At 31.5% G+C, this 13,760-nt stretch overlaps 1 protein-coding gene across 1 annotated transcript in view; it reads right to left on the minus strand.

Annotated features, from left to right (window-relative positions):
- The window catches only part of LOC115222805 (neuron navigator 2-like), a 510,687-nt gene that overhangs the window by 496,723 nt on the left and 204 nt on the right, over positions 1–13,760 (minus strand). The window contains exon 1 of the mRNA XM_036511902.1: positions 13,751–13,760. This exon is cut by the window's right edge and continues 204 nt beyond it. The gene's annotated coding sequence lies outside the window, so the exon portion shown is untranslated. The remainder of the gene's footprint in view (positions 1–13,750) is intronic.

The raw sequence follows: 13,760 nt of genomic DNA on the forward strand, positions 1-13,760 counted from the left end.
ATTCTTTGAAGAAAATTTTCAGCCTTTTTAAACTTAATTTGATTTGAAGAAATGATAAACAATAGATATGATGGAGAATGAAATGACAGTTCTTGTGGAGAATCTTGTTGATACTTGAGTACTTAAATCCCTTCTGCTACAATAAATATACTGAGTTCCAAGTTGACAGTTCATGCCTGATGCATGAAATTCTTCTACCAGAAGAAACACTTATTCCAGTTTGGCAGCCATATAAAAAAAGGGACACTAATTAAAGACGCTTCCTAATTAAGAAATGAGCTGAATTTTGTTGGATCAAGCACAAATATAATTAATTCAATGCATGAGACTATATTATTTAAGCCAGTCATGTCCTGTCTAAATATTCTACTTGTGTTATATTCAGCCTTCTCCAGATCATGCCTATCATACTTACCCTGCAATGTCATTCTCAAAATAAACAATTACGTCATCAAAATCATGAGGCTATGAGACATCACATGATTAATTCAAAACAATGTGAATAAATATACATGTATGTATATACATATGTATTTGTAAATATAATATGTGACAATTATTCAGTAGCCATGATAAAACTCTGAGTTTCGGATGTCAGGGTGGAAACCCATGCCACTGTCTCTTCAGTTATCCGGCCATTGAAAAATGCTATGAAAATGACCATTTTTTCGATGGCCGGATAACTGAAGAGATGGTGGCGTGGGTTTCTGCCCCAACATCTGAAACTCAGAGTTTTATCATGGCTACTGAATAATTGTCACATATTACTTTACAGATAAATTCTTCTATTTACATAATATCGAGGTCTCTTTCATTCTTTTGTTGTCTAACCATTCTATATATATATATATATATATCATAATAATTATTTGAGGGAATATTAATCCTAACTTACAGGGAAAGTTATATATATATTTATATATATATATATACACTCATGTATATATATGTATATATGTGCATGGGGGCGTATGTATATTTATGTATGTATATATATCTATATTTTTTATGTACACAGTATATATTTGTATAAATAAATGAGTGTGTGTGTGTGTCTGTGTGTGTATAGACACTCATATATGTACAGCTGCCCACAATATGTACATATATATATATATACAAACACATTAACATATACAATATTTATATAGATATATATTTATATAACAAGCATATATACATAACAAATGTATTTATAAGGACACACACAATATATTATACAGGAGCATCAACCTGCACATACACACACACACTTTGCACACTGTACAAGGAACATATAATGTTTACTCATACTTATACTACTACTAATAATAATAATGAGAATAATAATAATAATAATAATAAAGATAATAGTAATAACAACGATGATGATGATGATGACAATGATAAAAGCAATGACATCGTATATTAATAATTCACTTAAAAAAATTTGTTATTGATCGGAAGATCTATCGATCTGTATGAGAACAAGGAACAATTGGCTGTTTATCCAGGAAATGGGACTCAAACACACACAATTATGATGACTAATCTAAAAAAAAAAAAGTGAAATGAAATGACCCCCACCCCATCAAAGTTTTGGAAATTTATTTTCATATTTCACCCCAATCCATCACCTTCTCTGTATCATTATTTTCCTTTCTTTCTATCACTCTCTCTCTCTCTCTCTATGTATATATACTTATATATATATATATATGAATTTGGCAATGTAAATGAGTTTGGTAAGTGCCAATGTAAGAAAGTCTCAACCCTTGAGTCACTCTGTAACTTCTACCAATTAATAATAATAATAATAATAATAATAATAATAATAATAACAATAATAATGATAGCAATAATAATAATAATAATAATAATAACAATAATAACAATAATAATGATAGCAATAATAATAATAATAATAATAATAATAGCAATAATAATATAATAATAATAATAATAATAATAATAATATAATAATAAAATAGCAATAATAATAATAATAATAATAATAATAATAATAATAATAATAATAACAATAATCTTTTCTATTATAGGTACAAGGCCTGGAATTTTGGGGGAGGGGGCAGATGATTACATTGACTCCAGTGTTTCCCTGGCACTTAATTTATTGACTGTGAAAGGACGAAAGGCGAAGTCAACCCCAGCCGAATTTGAACTCAGAACGTAAAGACAGATGAAATACTGCAAAGCATTTCACCTGGCATGTGACATCATCATCATCCTCATTGTATAATGTCCACCTTCCATGTTGGCATGGGTTGGACGGTTTGACAGGAGCTGGCCAAGCAGAAGACTGCATCAGGCCTCTGTATCTGTTTTAGCACAGTTTTTACAGCTGGATGCACTTCCTAGCACTAACAAACCCCTTTCCTTTAAAGGCACAAGGCCTGAAATATTAGGTTGGGGGTTAGTCAATTAAATAGAAACCAGTGCATAATTAAGACTCATTTTATTGACCCTGAAAAGATGAAAGGAAATGATAATCTCAGCAGAATTTGAACTCAGAACATAAAGACACAAAATGCTGGTAAGCATTTCATCCAATGTGCTAACAATTCTGCCACTTTGATAAAAATAAAAAGAATAATAATCATTTCTACTAAAGGCACAACACCTGAAATAAGCGGGGGGGGGGGGACCAGTCAATTATATTAACCCCAGTGTTTCACTGGTGTTTAATTTAACGACCTGGAAAGGATGAAAGTCAAAGTTGACCTCAGTGGAACTATAATAATAATAATAATAATAATAATAATAATAATAATAATAATATTAATAATAATGATAATAATAGTGTGTGTGTGTGAAGGGCCTTCTGGGCAGATTCTGTTCACTAGATCCCATGGGGGAGGGTATGATATTGGTGAACCTAAGGATGAAGGAGAAGAAATTTGCTCCAGGTGTGGCATGGTTGGATACAAGCCAGATGCAGGTGTTTGGGAAATAAACATCATAACCACAGTCCCTTGTCTGAACCAACACACACACACACAAAACATACATATATAGGCATACACATAAATACACATACATACATATGTATGTACATAAATATATATATATATATACACACACAAATCATACATACATATATATATATGTGTGTGTGTGTGTATAAATGTAACTATATGAAGACATAAATCATGTTTATATCTATGCATACATACATAATACATATATATTTATACACACACACACACACACACATAAATATGTACATATACACATACAAATATTTATATACACACATATATAGAAATACACAAACATCAACACTCACTCACACATACACATCGACAGGCATATAAATGAAATATATTCCTATATTATACAATATTATCATATTTTATTAATTTTCATTTCATGTTGGTTGTTATTCAGAGACATCAGTGAGTCAGCCAGTTATAAGGACGGCATAGACAAAAGACATATATATATATATATATATATATATGTGTATATATATATATTTAATGCATTCACACAAATTAATATTATATATATAAACATATATATATATATATATATATATTTAATGCATTCACACAAATTAATATTATATATATATATATATATATATATATATATAATGCATTCACACAGATTAAATTATATATATAAACATATAAACATATATATATATATATATATACACACACACACACACACATATACACATATATATTTATATATGAATGAAATATTTTCACCCAGATGAAAAATAAGCTGTACCACCAAACCCATTCGAATTTAAAAAACCTTTTTATTTAGTTTATTTTATATATAGATGTATGTTTAAAAAATTCTGCTGTGAGCAATGACCCCTTAAAAAATCAGTGCTTGTTGTATTATTCCAGTTTAGTCTACAGGAGGTCTCTTGTATTCCCTTCCCTTCCATATCCCAGAATTATGGAGGAAAATTCTTTATTCTGTTTACATGTGTGTGTGTGAGTGTGTGTGTGTGTGTGTGTGTGTGCAGGCATAGCTGTGTTTGTTGAGAATCTCTTTTCGCAATCACGTTTCTAGTCTTGATCTCACTGCATGAAACCTTAGGCAAGTGTCTTCTACCAGACTTTGTTAGAGTCAATATGCTTGACTAAGCTCAGCTTGGCCACAGTCCAAAGGACTGAAACTAATAAAGGAATACACACACACACACATATGTTTATATGTACTTCTGTGTGTGTGTGTCTTAATTTTTTTTTTTATTAATTCCATTTTATACTTTCCTATAATATACACGCTTTCCACTTCCCTCTTTCTCAACCTTGTCTACTTTAGTGATTGGTCCTTCCTCATGTGTTGTATTGACTGTTGCCTAGACAACACATTAATTTGAGATGCATTGAAAAACCAGTCCAAAAAAAAATAATAAATAAAAGGGCAGACATACAAATCCACCTCTGCACCTCAAATCTCACCCATTTACCTGGAAGGTCAAAAATGACTAAATATGACATTCATGATGGTTGAAAGTAAAAAAATCTACAATATATTAGAATAATGGGAAAAACTACATTTTTTTTCCTATATTTAATAGCTTTAATCTTTGTGTCTGTGTCTATATAAGTTAATATATATTATGTATTGATGTATATGAGTGTGTATAAATTAAAATGCACACATGTAAGTTAATCAGAGGTGGAAGAGGATAGCCTATGACCTTATCTCTCTCTCTCTCTTTCTCTCACACACACATGCACACATACATGCATGTACGCACACATCTTTTATGTGCTTCAGTTATTAGATTGCAGCCATGCTGGGGTACCATCTTGAATTTTTAGTCAAATGATTTATTTTTTAAGCCCGGGGCTTACTCTATACACACGTGTGTGTGTGTATATATATATATATATAATATATATATATATATATATATATATACATAATATATATATACATATATTATACATATATATATACATATATTATACATATATATATATATATATACATATATATATACAATATATATATATATATATATTATATATATATATATATACATATATATTACATATATATATATATATTATATATATATATACATATATACATATATATATATATACTATATATATATATACATATATATTATATATATATACATATATATATATATACAATATATATATATACAATATATATATATATACCATATATATATATATATATATATATATATATATACATATATATATATATATATATACATACACACTCATACACATGTATAAATACATCATACATACATACATATATATATATATATATATATATATATATTCACATATGATGGGCTTCTTTCAGTTTCCATTTACCAAATCCAACCACAAGGCTTTGATTGACTCGAGGCTATAGTAGAAAACACTTGCTCAAGAGAGGGAGAAAAATGTCATGGTCAGTTAGTATCTGGAAGGAAACAGTTCAGGTAAGCTTTCAGGTGATTCCAGTCATGACAATTTATGAGGCTGGTGACATCTTCCTATTTGGCAAATGGGGAATTCCACGCTTGTAACAGGAAATGCCTCAGTGATGGCAATGGGTAAACACTTCTTTTCTGAATTTTAAAGATCCTAAAAAACTCATTTGACCTGGGGACCTTTCTTAACTCCAGGAAAGAAGACTTAAGTCAATGCCCTCATCAGAGGTATTTTCTATTGGAATTCTCCATCTGCTGAGTAGGAACAAACCACCAGTTTCAATAAGAAGAGAAACTTACTAGCTAAAACATACCACCTACTTATATTCTTTTGTGAACCCCTACAACTTTCCATTACAAAAAAGTTGACATACCCAACTACTTCAGTTTTTAAATACTGGACTAGCTTTGAACCTTTGACCTTCAGATTGTCAAAGTAAAAGATTAAATCCAATAAAACCAAAAATAGCAAGAAATACTGGCATATCCTATACCAACCTACCAAAAAGAAAATTACACCTAAATATTTGCAACTACTTACAAAATTTATTCAATCTGATCCAGACTGAACAATAACAACAACAAACAACTTTATCATTTTTGTTTAACAGCAGGTTAGTACTGACTGAGTCAACCTATGATCAAATCCATAGCCATCCCACATGATCCCATCCCATCTTTCTCTCTGGTGTTGCATATCCAAGATTACATCATCAAATCTATCTTTCCCTTTTAAAGGTAAGTGTGAGTCATTTGAGGGAGCTTTTGCTGCTATTTTTAGCAGGCTGAAGGATGACATAGATGTTCCTTTACAGGTTTAAACAGCAGTTTCATTGATTGTAAAATAATCAATAAAGGTTATTGATTCTTCATATAACCACCATAAGTTACATTACATGTATTTATAACGAGAGAGAGAGAGAGAGAGAGAGAGAAAGGGGATGGAGAGAGAGAGAGAGAGATAGAGAGAGAGAGAGAGGGGATGGAGAGAGAAAGAGAGAGAGAGAATGATAGTAAGTAACAGTTATAAACTCTTCAGAACGTGAAATTCTCTCAAAGACAGGCACTGAAACAAACCAGAGGTTTTGGTTCAGCAGGAATTTGCTGGATTCATAGGAATTCCATTCAACCATTATCTTCATTATTGAGATTTTATTCAAGACATGTAAGAAATGGTCTCGAAGACTATGTTTTATTTCTTTTTCTTTCCACCCCTCTTTTCGCTTTGGTGATTTTTACTTCATGCAGTGCCACAAACTATTCGGACTGGAATAATTCCTAAATAAACTATTTTAGGTATTTAACATCAAATTTGTTGGAATGAACGCCAACACAAGAACCAAGACAAACATATCAATTACCATTCCTGGAAATAGAGAAATAATGGATGTCACAACAAAATTCAGTCTTGAAAGATTCAACTACCATCTTAATTTCTACTCGCAGCGTTTATTTTTACTGTTATTTGAGCAGGTAGAATTGTTTTTAGCAGGTTGGACAAAATGCTCAACTTTCATCTGTCTCTATGTTCTAAGTTCAAATTCTGCTGTGGTCGAATTTGCCTTTCATCCTTTTGAGAAACAAATACCAGTCAAATATGGGGGTTCAAGTAATTGACTAGCCCCTCCCTCCTTTAAAGTTTCAGACCTTGTGCCTGTAGTAGAAAGGATTATTATTAATATACTGAAAAACAAAGTTGACCTTCAAACTCCATCGAGGGTCAACTTCGCATTTCATCCTTTCAGGGTCGATAAATTACATACCATTTAAGTTCTGGGGTTGAGGTAATCGATTATCCTCTTCCCCGAATTTCAGGCCTTGTGCCTATAGTAGAAAGGATTATTATTATTAAGGAAGATGAGAGTAGAAAGGGAAGTGATGTCTGGTAGCAAGTTTATTGAAAGGTGGGTGAATGTCGCAAGAATGGCCAGTATGAACAGACCAATTCTGAGGATACACCTGTGAGAATTAAAAGGAAATCTAAAAGGAGAAAGGGGCTCTCTACCCCACTTTTGACCAGGCTCCCATGGTTTTTATGGGTTTTTCTACGAGTAACCTTTCGAAGTGCCTCCCCCTATTGGGAGTTTTAATTGTTACTTGTATTTCGTTGTCATCCTGCTTTTGTACATGGACATTTTTCAAACGGACAAAACCCTTTGTAACTTTCGTCCTGTGTTTTGTCCCTTTATGTTTTAAATGATTTTTGTTAGCCCTTGTGGCCAATAAACGAACGAATTATTATTATTATTATTATTTCTATCACTACTCTTACTATTATTATTACTGTCTTAAATCCAGTTGAGCTGAGGTTATTGCAACTGACTTTCCTCCTCCCCCAAAATTGCAGGCCTTGTGTCAAAACTTGTAACTGCTATTACTATCATAAATATTATTGTTGGTGTTATTTTTATTGCACCATTATTTAACTCCAGGCTATTTTTACAGTTTCAAATATCAATGTCATCATCATCATCATTATTATCATTCTTCTTCTTATCGTTATTATTATTATTATTATTACATTATTAAAGACTGTTTGTTTAGAACATGCTAATAAAATTTCAAGTGATGTCACCAAATCTTGCAGAAAACAATTTTTATTCTACTTATTTTTAATTCTTCGTTTTCTTCTCTGTTCCTGCGCCTGTACCCCAACCCACAGCCTACATTATCCCAATCAGCCAACTGTGAACCTGATACTCAACAAATTCTTCTTTTCTCCAAATGTTTGTTTCCCTGGCTGCATAGGGAAGGAGAGAAAGAGAGAAACAAAGAAAGAAAGAGAGCAAGGCTTTATTTTTTACGGTCTGTTGCAATTCATGGTTTAAACTGTTTGTTCCGGCAATATCAGTTTAAGATGGATAGCTTGCTTCTTTGTATTTGTTGATGTTGTTGTTGCTGTTGTTGTCATCGTCATCATTATTGTATTATTAAAAGTCTCTTTGTTATTTTACCGAAGTATTTGTCGCAGATCTGTTAAATATCTTGTGTAATCGCTAACGAGATAATTATATTTCAAGATAACTTGGAAAATTAGAACTAAAGCAAATAAAAAAAAATTGAGGGGGATTTTAAAAATTAAAAAAAAAATGTCTTTAATTTGATGAGAGATGGTGGTGGTGGTGGGGAAGTTAGGAAGAAACATAAGGAGGTGGCTTGTATCGAAGTACGTATTGTATGTGAGCATGTGCATGTGTGTGTGTGTCTGAGAGAGAGAGAGTATGTGTATGCATGCATTATGGCGTCTATGTTTGCCTGCAAGGGTAGTATAATTTGATAAAAAAACAGTGGATTCAAATTTTGGTATAAAGCCAACAATTACAGTTGAAAGGTGGGTAAATCTATTACATCAACCCCAGTCCAAAACTGGTACTTATTTTATCGACCCTGAAAGGATGAAAGGCAAAATCGACGTCGGCAGAATTTGAACTCAGAGTGTAAAGACAGACGAAATGCTGCTAAACGTTTTGCCTGACGCCCTAGGTGTTGGTTTGTTTGTTGCCATAACTTTGTGGTTTGGCAAAAGAGACAATGACTCTAGAATATAAGATTGGCATCTTATTTTGGCACAAGGCCAACAATTTTGGGGGAGGAGTTAAGTCGATTACAACAACCCCAGTATGCAACTGGTACTTGTTTTACTGACTCGGAAAGGATAAAATGCAAAACTGACCCAGGCAGAATTTGAACTCAGAACGTAAAGATGGATGAAATGCAGTTAAGTGTTTTGCCCAGCATGCTAATGGTTCTGCCAGCTTGCCATCTTACTCTAGAATGTAAGATTATTAAACATTTTACTTAGGAAGAAATTAATTACTGAATACTCGTTTATTTACTATAATAACTTTCAGGCTGAATTGAATAAGAAAGATAATCTTCTGTAATCTCTGCAATTAAGGAAATTTCTATCTGCCCTGACAATTGTCTTAATTAGCTATCTTAAGACAAGGGATTTACACGACAAAATGAACAATAATAATAACAAATTTCTTTTAATTTAATTAAAAATGCCTAATTTCATTTCATATCATTTTATTCCTGTTGGAAGACATTAATAATTAATTTCATACTGATTTGTTGAAAAGCCTGTTAATTTGTTACCAGGAACTCAGGTAACAACAATTAATAATAATAATAATAATAATAATAATAATAATAATAATAATAACAATAATAATAGGAATATTTCAAGAACAGATAACTAAAACAAAAAAAAGACATTAGTAATATTTAACTATAAATGTATTTATCATTTTAAATGTGATAATAATGCATGTTGCTTTATTATTTATTTAGCTAAATAATAATCGTAGATTTTAAAACGTAATATATTTCGTAAACAAATTAATGTGAACCTTTTAATTTCTGACGTGTATTTAATATTTATTTGCCAATATGGCATCAGTAGAATGTGTTCTAGCAAAATAGCTTTTATAGATTTCGGAAACCATTTCAGCAAATTCTGAATAACTTTCTCTCTTTTTCTGTGCTTGTGTATGTACGTATGCATATATGTATGTATGTATGTATGTATACATACATGCACACACACATATACACAATCACAAATATATGTCTTCATAGTTAAGTAATTTGCTGCTCAACCAAGTATCAGGTTCAGTCCCACTGCATGACACCTTGGGTGAGTGCCTTCTACTGCAGCACTGAGTCAACCAAAATCTTGAGTGGATTTGGCTGGCGGAAGCTGAGAGAAGCCTATTGTGTGTGTGTGTGTATGTAATTTTTTTTGTTTCAGTCAATTGGCTGCGGTCATGCTGGAACACTGCCTTTTTAGTCAAACAAATCAACCCCAGGACTTATTCTTTGTAAGCCTAGTACTTATTTTATCAGTCTCTTTTCCCGAACTGCAAAGTTGCAGGAATGTAAACACACCAGCTTTGGTTGTCAAGCGATGTTGGGAGGACAAAGACAGATACACAAACACAACACACACACACACATATATATATATATATATGTTTACTTCACCATAACTTAGTAGTTTGGCAAAAAAGACTGATAGAATAAGTACAAGGCTTACAAAGAATAAGTCCTGGGGTTGATCTGTTATAAAGGTGGTGCTCCAGCATGGCCACAGTCAAATGACTGGAACAAGTAAAAGAATAAAAGTATATATATATATACATATATATACATATATATATTAATATTATATTCTTTATTTATATTTTAGCATGGTTTATATATACATACAAATATATATATACATATATATATATACATTCTTTTATTCATTTTAGTATAGAGTATATGTATATATATATATATATGTATTTATATGTATGTATTTATATGTAGGTGTGTGGGACTGAAGAAGAAGAGATGTAAAAATATGAAATGAAATGTGCATAAGTGCATTTATATACGAGCAAGCATTCATGCATGTCTGTGCCAACATTAATTTTACTTTTTGAGTGGTTCCAACTAGACATGAGGCCAATTTCTGTCATGGAAGCACCAAAGTTAATTGAATCAACATCAGTACATCACTAGTAGAGTGGTTTTTTTTCAAAAATATTTTTCTTTATTTTTCTCCTTCCCTCCTCAGAACAGTGAACTTAGAAACCAAACCAGATGCAATAAAGCATTTACTACTACTACTACTACTACAACCACCACCACCACCACCACTATAACCACCATCACTACTACTACTACTACTACTACTAATAATAATAATAATAATAATAATAATACTAATAATGATAATAATAATAATAATAATAATAATAATGATAATAGTAATAATAATAAAACTAATAATGATGATGGTAATAATAATAATAATAATGATAATAATAATAAGACTAAGAAGAATAATAATGAGGGTAGTTGTAGTAATAATAATAGCAATAACAACAATCATAGTATTGATCTCAAATTTTGGCATACGGTCAACAATTTTGAGGGGAGGGGTTAAGTCGGTTATATCGACTCCCCAATATTTTATCGATCCCCAAAAGGATGAGAGGCAAAGTTGACCCTGCTTTAATAACAGTATTAATAATCCTTTCTACGAAAGGCACAAGACCTGAAACTTTTGGGGGGAGGAGACTAGCTGATTACATTGACCCCAGTGTTTTACTGATCCTTAATTTATTGACCTGGAAAAAATGAAGGACCAAAAAAAATGTCACTAAGCATTTTGTTTGGTGTATTAAGGATTCTGCAAGCTGGCTATAATAATAATAATAATGATAATAATAATAATAATAATAATAATGATAATAATAATAATAATAATAATAATAATAATGATAATAATAATAATAATAATAATCCTTTCTACTCTAGGTACAAGGCCTGAAATGTGCAAGGAGTGGGTAAGTTGATCACATCGACCCCAGTACCTGACTGGTACTTAATTTATCAACACCGAAAGGATGGAAGGTAAAGTCCATCTCAGCGGAATTTGAACTCAGAACAGCTTGCCACCTTAATAATAATAATAATAATAATAATGATAATCGACCCCAGTGTGTAATTGGTACTCACTTAATTGAAACCCGAAAGGATGAAAGGCAAAGTCAACCTTGGTGGAATTTGAACTGAGAACGTAGTGGCAGACAAAATACCGCTAAGCATTTCGCCCATTGTGCCAACAATTCTACCAGCTCACCACCTACATAAAGATGATAATAATAATAATAATAATAATAATAATAGAAAGTGCCAGATAATTAACTTCACAGTGCCAAATGATGAAAAAATTAATATGAGAAGTATAGGAAAAATAGCAAAGTAGCAGGACCTGGCTATTGAATTACAGAAACTATGGAAAGTGTGGGCAAAATGTATCCCAGTAGTTATAGGTGCATATAACTAAAGGTCTGAACAGATGGATAGAGGAAATAGGCATAAAACCCAGGTTAGTACAGCTCCAGAAAACAGTGTTATTCGGATACTTAGGAGGGTCCTTGGCATCTAAGGTTACTTGTTGTAACCCGATGTTAGGATTCTTTTATTTTCCAAAAGCCTAATCTGTTGACTGCATATGAATATGATCATCATAATAATAATAATAATAGTAGTAGTAGTAGTAGTAGTGATTTCTTTTATTGGCAACAAGGGCCCATGATGCTGAGTAGTACATCAAAAGACGATCTTAATAACAATGATAACATTAATAAAAGTAATATAATAAATCTAATATTTTGACTGTATCTACTACATGATATATATATATATTCCATTACTGAAATGCAGATGCACACACAAAGTCATACATAATTGTGCATACTGATGCACCAATAACACCAGATGAAAGAATTAGTAGAGCGTTGGACAAATTAATTTTTGTATATTTTATTAGTGTTTGTTGTTATTACTGTCATTGCTGTTGTTATGGCCTAGCTTTAGGTCAGCTCTCTATAAGATCAGACCTAGGATCAAAGGCACTCTAGGCATGACCATCCAATCATATTTCAAAGCATAATACATCAAAGGTCTACAATATATACCTAGTATGTCCTGCTTTTCTAGAGAAAAGGAAGAGTGATTTTGTCAGAGATTAGACTGCTATTTCTGGTGTGTTCACTCTCATTCTGTTCTGATTTCAAACCTTGTCCAGATTGATAAAATAAGTATCAGTGAAATACTGGGGTTGACATAAAGGGCTGCGCTCTAGAAAGCTGTACTCCAACATAGACGAGACAGCACAAGGACTTAAACCTTTTGTCACTACATACTTGTTGACATAAAATGTATATGCACACACAAATGCATGCATGCCTGTGTCTGTGTATCTAAAGATGTGTATGTATAAATATATACATGTGTGTATATCTGTCAGTATGTATGTATGTATGTTATGTATATATATATATACACATACATATATGTATATGTATATATAAATCTATATATATATTATATATATGATATATTATACACATATACAATATATACATATATGTGTATATATAGTATACATATATATACACACACACACATGTATATGTGTTTATATGTGTGGATGTGTATGTGTGTGTGCGTGCAATATACAATGTAGGGTTCTTTCATTACTTCACAGTTAAGTGGTTCATGAATTCAAAGCCTCACAGAATTGTAAAAGCAAATTCTCCAATAAAGTAGGATGTCGAAAAGACATCATAAAACTGTACTCAAAAACCCGCACCTCCCTGCCACCCGGTACCCATAAAAAAATATTGAGGAAAAATCTTCCTAACAGACATCTCACAAATTTCCCAAAATTCTACCTGGAATGTAAAAGAAAGGAAAGGAAAACAACAAAAAAGAATAAAAAAAAAAGATTAAGGGTAAACAAAGCTGTATTACCTGTATTGCA

This window comes from Octopus sinensis, linkage group LG21 (assembly GCF_006345805.1).
Source record: "Octopus sinensis linkage group LG21, ASM634580v1, whole genome shotgun sequence".
In the NCBI taxonomy this organism is placed as follows: domain Eukaryota; kingdom Metazoa; phylum Mollusca; class Cephalopoda; order Octopoda; family Octopodidae; genus Octopus; species Octopus sinensis.